The following is a 6,621-nucleotide window of genomic DNA, read 5'->3' as shown; positions in this document are numbered from 1 at the left end:
GCCCATTCCTCCATGCAGATCTCCTCTAGAGCAGTGATGTTTTGGGGCTGTCGCTGGGCAACACGGACTCCACAAATTTTCTATGGGGTTGAGGTCTGGAGACTGGCTAGGCCACACCAGGACCTTGAAATGCTTTTTACGGAGCCACTCCTTCGTTGCCCGAGCGGTGTATTTGGGATCATTGTCATGCTGGAAGACCCAGCCACGTTCCATCTTCAATGCTCTCACTGATGGAAGGAGGTTTTGGCTTAAAATCTCACAATACATGGCCCAGTTCATTCTTCCCTTAACACGGATCAGTCGTCCTGTCCCCTTTGCAGAAAAACAGCCCCAAAGCATGATGTTTCCACCCCCATGCTTCACAGTAGGTATGGTGTTCTTGCGTTTTTCTTCTTCCTCCAAACACGACGAGTTGAGTTTTTACCAAAAATTTTCATTTTGGTTTCATCTGACCACATGATATTCTCCCAATCCTCTTCTGGATCATCCATATGCTCTCTGGCAAACTTCAGACGGGCCTGGACACGTACTGGCTTAAGCAGGGGGACATGCCTGGCACTGCAGGATTTGAGTCCCTCTCTGCGTAGTGTGTTACTGATGGTAGCCTTTGTACTTTGGTCCCAGCTCTCTGCAGGTCATTCATCAGGTCCCTCTTTGTAGTTCTGAGATTTTTGCTCACCGTTCTCATGATCATTTTGACCCCACGGGATGAGATCTTGACCCCCAGGGAGATTATCAATGGTCTTGTATGTCTTCCATTTTCTTACAGTTGCTCCCACAGTTGATTTATTCACACCAACCTGCTTGCCTATTGTAGATTTACTCTTCCCAGCCTGGTGCAGGTCTACAATTTTCTTCCTGGTGTCCTTCAACAGCTCTTTGGTCTTGGCCATGGTTGAGTTTGGAGTCTGACTGTTTGAGGCTGTGGACAGGTGTCTTTTATACAGATAACGAGGTCAAACAGGTGCCATTAATACAGGTAACGAGTGGAGGACAGAAGAGCTTCTTAAAGAAGTTGTTACAGGTCTGAGAGCCAGAAATCTTGCTTGTTTGTTATTGACCAAATACTTATTTTCCACCATAATTTACAAATAAATTCTTTAAAAATCCTACAATGTGATTTCTTGGAATTTTTTTTCTCATTTTGTCTCTCATAGTTGAAGTGTACCTATGATGAAAAGACCTCTCTCATCTTTCTAAGTAGGAGAACTTGCACAATCAGTGGCTGACTAAATACTTTCTGAACCCACTGTATTTGCTATTATGCACAGTATGTGCTCATGTTTAATCCTCTAGTGTTTTATCAGTGGACACATTCTGATCTTAAAACTGTTGGGTTTAGTTGTTTGATTGGTGTATCATTCTCCTGTAAGCATTGACATCAAGGTGTAAAAAATCTTCTTACACAAACACAATACACTTCTGTTTTACTACCAAGTTGGTGTCCTTGCAGTGCTGAGTGGTTCATTGGAGGGTTGATTTTTTTTTTGTTGATTTTTTTTTTTTTTATTTTACCTTTGTGCAAAAAGTAAATGTGCAATGAAATGTGAAAAAAGTAATTGCCCCCTTAGTTACCCAACTGTGCCATACTGCACCTAATGTGCTATTGTCTGTTTCCAGCTGCACAAAGGGTACTCGTGAAAGTAAAAGGGATTCACTGAAATTGAGGCTTAAACGGCCACATCCACCAGTCGATGAAAGCAAATACTACACATTGACTGTAAACAATAGCAGTAGCAACAACAGGATGATTTTTGTTTGCCCACAGCAGTTTTAGAGGTGTTTTTTATTAAACTAATTTATTTAAATCTATTGCAGTTTTAAATTTAGCTTCTGCTGCGATTCTCTTTGACCAATGAATTCTTGTTCTGCCTATATGGCCCGCATCCATATGCTGGCTAAGTGGGCCCTGCACTGTCGCCTCACAGCAAGAAGGTCCGGGTCCTTTCTGTGTGGAGTTTGCATGTTTTCCCCTTGTCTGCGTCGGTTTCCTCCCACAGTCCAAAGACATGCAAGTGAGGTAAACTAGAGATACAAAATTGTCCATGACTGTGTTTGATGTAACCTTGTGAACTGATGAATCTTGTGTAATGAGTAACTACCGTTCCTGTCATGAATGTAACCAAAGTGTGAAACATCACGTTACAATCCCAATAAACAAAAAGGGTAACCAGATTTAGCACAGGTACTTAGCTACAGTATGGGTCATCTGGCAATGGAAACGGCCATTGAATTCGAGCTTACAGATTTGAAAAGTACCGTACCATAGGGTACTGTGCAGTAGAAAAGGGGTGTTAGACTAGACACACAAGATTGATTACTGCCAGCTATAATGAATTCAAACCTAACTTAAATAAAACCTTTTTGGCAGAAGAATTTTTAATAAAAACATGCCATATGCTGACGATCTTTTATTAATATAAGCTGACATTCCAGCTGGTCAACCATTTGTTTTGACCATTGTGTTTATACTCTACTGAGGTGAAATGTAGAAATGTTTTTGACTGTACATTCCACTAGAGGGGGCTGCAGTCCCTTCAGCAAAACCATCAGTCCCCCTCACAGCACCTCGCTATTATTGTGTATTGAAAGCATTCAGATTTGAACCTTTTGAAACTAGACCTTTAAGTTCAGCACACTGTCGCATGTGGCTTTATGGCCTTTTATATCATAACTTACTATGAAACAATTTCTTATTTAGGTAATTTGTTGTTGTCTGTGAGGAACAGTGGAAAATTTTCGGGTGCTTGTTGGCATGCAGGGCAGGTCCTCATTGCTTGGCATGGGAATGCGGTTGAGTCTGGGAATGTAGCACTGCTTTGTCTTTCGTCTGTAGTGCGCATGCGTAGGAATGGTGCCAAGCAGAAGGGCTATGCCTAAAAGGATTCTTAAGTTTTAGTGAGCTGAGCACTGCTATATCACTCTCATCTTTTAATCAAATGTACTCATCATTAATTTACATTTTGCACCCAAAATATTTTCAAATAACATCAGTTTTAAGAAAGAAACTGAGGCATTGCTTCATGTATAACCTGCATCATATGGCTAAAAGTATGTAAACACCTATCCATGGACTTCTTGGTCATCCCATTGCAAAGCCAGTCCAGTCTTTTGAAATGGCTTTCTACAGAATTTTGGAGTGTGTTTCAGGTGACTTTCAACACATTCAGCCAATAGAGCATTTGTATGCTCAGGAAATATTTTTGTATTGCTTGAATCCACCTTACATTTACATTTTTGCCAAATACCATCCCAGCAATTCTGGGTTAAAGGCCATGCTCAGGAACCCAACACTGGCAACATGTGTGGCTTGAACTAGCAACCTTGTAAATATTGGTTAAACTTTTTTTTTTTTATTATGCAGTTTCTCCTCTTTTTCTCCCCCTTTAGCACGTTCAGTTGCCCAATTGCATCGTGCTTCCTCTCTGCCTATGCCGATCCCTGCTCTGACCGAGGAGATCGAAGCTAACCCACGCCCCCTCCGACACGTGGGCAGCAAGCCGCATGCATCTTATCACCCACACATTGACGAGTGTTGTGCCACCTAGCGTTGTGTACAGAGACACACCCTAAGAGCACTCCTTCCCCATCTCGGTGCAGGCACCTCTAATCAGCCAGCAGAGGTCGTAATTGCACCAGTCTGACAGAGAGACCCATATCCAGCTTAGTCCCACCCATCTGAACAACCGGCCAGTCGTTGTTCATGTGGCCGCTCAACCTTCAGCCAGCAAGGCAGAGCTGAGATTACATACGATGTATTCGAGATCCCAGTATGGTTGCAGCATGTGTTTTTACCGCTGTGCCACCTGAGCAATATTGCTTAAACTTCGAAGTTCGCACAAACTTTTAAGATTCCTTAGACAGCAAAAATACACAAATGAATCCTTAACAAAATCAATCCTTACTTTCTTTTTTAAATGCCAGATAATCAAACCAAAGTTTTTTTTATTTTGCACTTATTATGAAAGGAACAAACACTGTATTATGAAAGGAACTTAGTCACCAGAAAAAACACGTAGGCTTGAAAAAGTTGTAAATGAAGCAAGGAGAAGACTACAACAACAGGATGGATGGATACAATCAGAGGACACATTAACAAGGCATTAAGGGGCACACAAAGAGGAATTTAGGAATAAGTATATTTAAAGAAATGTGTTTTACACAAAATGTACATTGCTTTAAGCACATACTGTGTATTCTTCTTACTGTCCTGTCAAAATACACACAAATAAACATTACATTCCCGACATGCAGTCAGGTTAATTGGAGAAACCAAAGTCTCCTTAATTATGAGTGCGCGTGTGTAAATACACCGATCAGGCATCACACCACCTTCCTAATATTATGTTGGTCCCACTTTTGCTGCCAAAACAGCCTTGACCCGCCGAGGCATGGACTCCACTAGACCCCTGAAGGTGTGCTGTGGTATCTGGCACCAAGAGTTAGAAGCAAATCCTTTAACTCCTGTAAGTTGTGAGGTGGGGCCTCCATGGATTGGACTTGTTTGTCCAGCACATCCCACTGACACTCGATTGGATTGAGATCTGGGGAATTTGAAGGCCAAGTTATTTACTTTACCTGTCAGTGGCCATAATGTTATGCCTAGTCGCAAGAACGGATTAAGGATAGTCTGGGCCCCTGGGCAAATTTCAAACTCAAACGGTGGTCGAGACAGGACACAAGTTTGTCAATGACAACATTGAAAGTTTCGATCCGAAACTTGTCCTTTCCGTTAAATGCTACACCTGGCTCTGCACTATCGTCAGACATAATTTTGCGTTTCTTTGTACGCTGGAGGTCATGCCTGTACTCTTGGGAGACAGCAGTGGTGACATTTAAAGCTGCCCCTTCAAACACCTCAAAGACTAGAGCTAGAGTGACCACTGGTCTCTTTACTGCTGTTTATTAAAGGGGAAACATAAAACTAGTCAAATGGCTTGTTGTTTTCACATAAGTGAAATCACACCCTTGGCCAAATTCACTCAATTTAATCGGTGTCAAAGATAGCATTCATCAGACAAATTGCTTGTCTTAAATTTAAATAATTGCAAAATTGCTAAATTAATTTGTGTCTCTGTGCTTAAGAGAAATTGAACATAATAATTTTGAAACAATACAAATTCAGAAACATTAAGTAAGGGCCTGAATCACATATTTGCAACAAAACGTCTGTTATGAAATATGGTAGCTTGCCTGGCAATTTGTAGGTCCCTAGAAAGTCAAGGAGCCATGGTAAACGACTTCTATGGAAGTCAAGGGCCCATAGCAGGGGCCCTCATGATCAAGGGCCCTCTAATGGTGTGCCCTGCTCTTCTCTAGGGCCCCCTGGTAGGGGCTCTCATAACCAGGGCCCTCTAAAAATATGCCCCCCTCTTTCCTAGGACCCCTAATAGACAGAAGTCGAAGTCAGAGCAGTGCCACAACGCCTCATCCATTTTCATAAGGGGCCCAAAAGCATGGCTAGGGCCCAAAAGCATGGCTAGGGGCCCCAAAAGCATGGCTAGGGCCCCCAAGAGGCCCTGGGGTCAAAGTCCCTAATAGTCAGAGGATCCTTAAAATGGAGGGCCCTCGGAAATAAAAATATATTGTATCATAAATGTTGATAGGCATCGCAAAATGTTTTGGGCCAGGGTCCCCCCGGGGCCCCCTGACCTCAAGGGCCCCTGGGCGCAGTCTGTTTTTCCATGACGTACTAGGAGATTATAAATAACAATCTGTCTGCTTTTGCCAACCAACTAAACTGAGGTCATGGTTAAATCATCAGACAGGATAATGATTCAGACTTGTCTGCCATTATCTCAGTCATTTGACCTGATGTCAACTAAAAATTTGTGAGATAGGCTGTCTTTAAGAGAGGACCTGGGAGCACAAAAGATCTGAAGAAACAGTGAATTTTGGAATTTCTGTAAGATTCCTTGGTTTGCACCCTTTTACCATTTTAGAAAAAAGCTCAGTGCTTGTGTTGGCAAAAGGTATGTTGCACAAAGTAGTTTATTGGGGGTGGGGGAAATAATTGTAACACATAGATTTGTTAAAAAAAAATCATTTTTTGAAATAATTTACTTAGTTTTCTTTTGGTGGTTAATTAGCACAACATAAAATAGCTTATAAATGTTAATTTATTTGAAGAAAATGAATAAATTGTTTTAAACAAATTATTATAGTCTAATGTTCCTGTATCCACATACCCATCCAGACCAGTCTGCCCACCCATTATTCAAAAATGCGATGAGATTTACAAATACTCCAAATAACAACAGCACCTTTGGCATTTTTGGTATTTTAAAAACCTGTTTGCTCACTATTGGAGAAGAATTCATTGCTTATTGATCAAAATCTAATAGAATACCAAGGAAAATTGAAACCATTCGATCAAACAGTAGCAATGCGGCAGTTGAATGTGTCTCTAGAGGGCGCAGTAAAGCTGTGAGCTGGAACCCAAACGTCTTCTCTCTCCCTTAATTACTGCACTATATATGGTGTTAAATGCGGACTTTTACACCCTACCGAGTGCACTTTACGTCGAGTAGTAAGTCGTTTGGAATACAGGTATAGGGTTAGCCCACCATGCAAAACCAGTAGATGTTGCCGATCACTGCGCTTTTCTACACAAAGCCTGGA

This window comes from Trichomycterus rosablanca, chromosome 3 (assembly GCF_030014385.1).
Source record: "Trichomycterus rosablanca isolate fTriRos1 chromosome 3, fTriRos1.hap1, whole genome shotgun sequence".
Classification (NCBI taxonomy): Eukaryota; Metazoa; Chordata; class Actinopteri; order Siluriformes; family Trichomycteridae; genus Trichomycterus; species Trichomycterus rosablanca.
The sequence above is the reverse complement of the archived record's forward strand: the minus strand, read 5'-3'. Positions refer to the sequence as shown.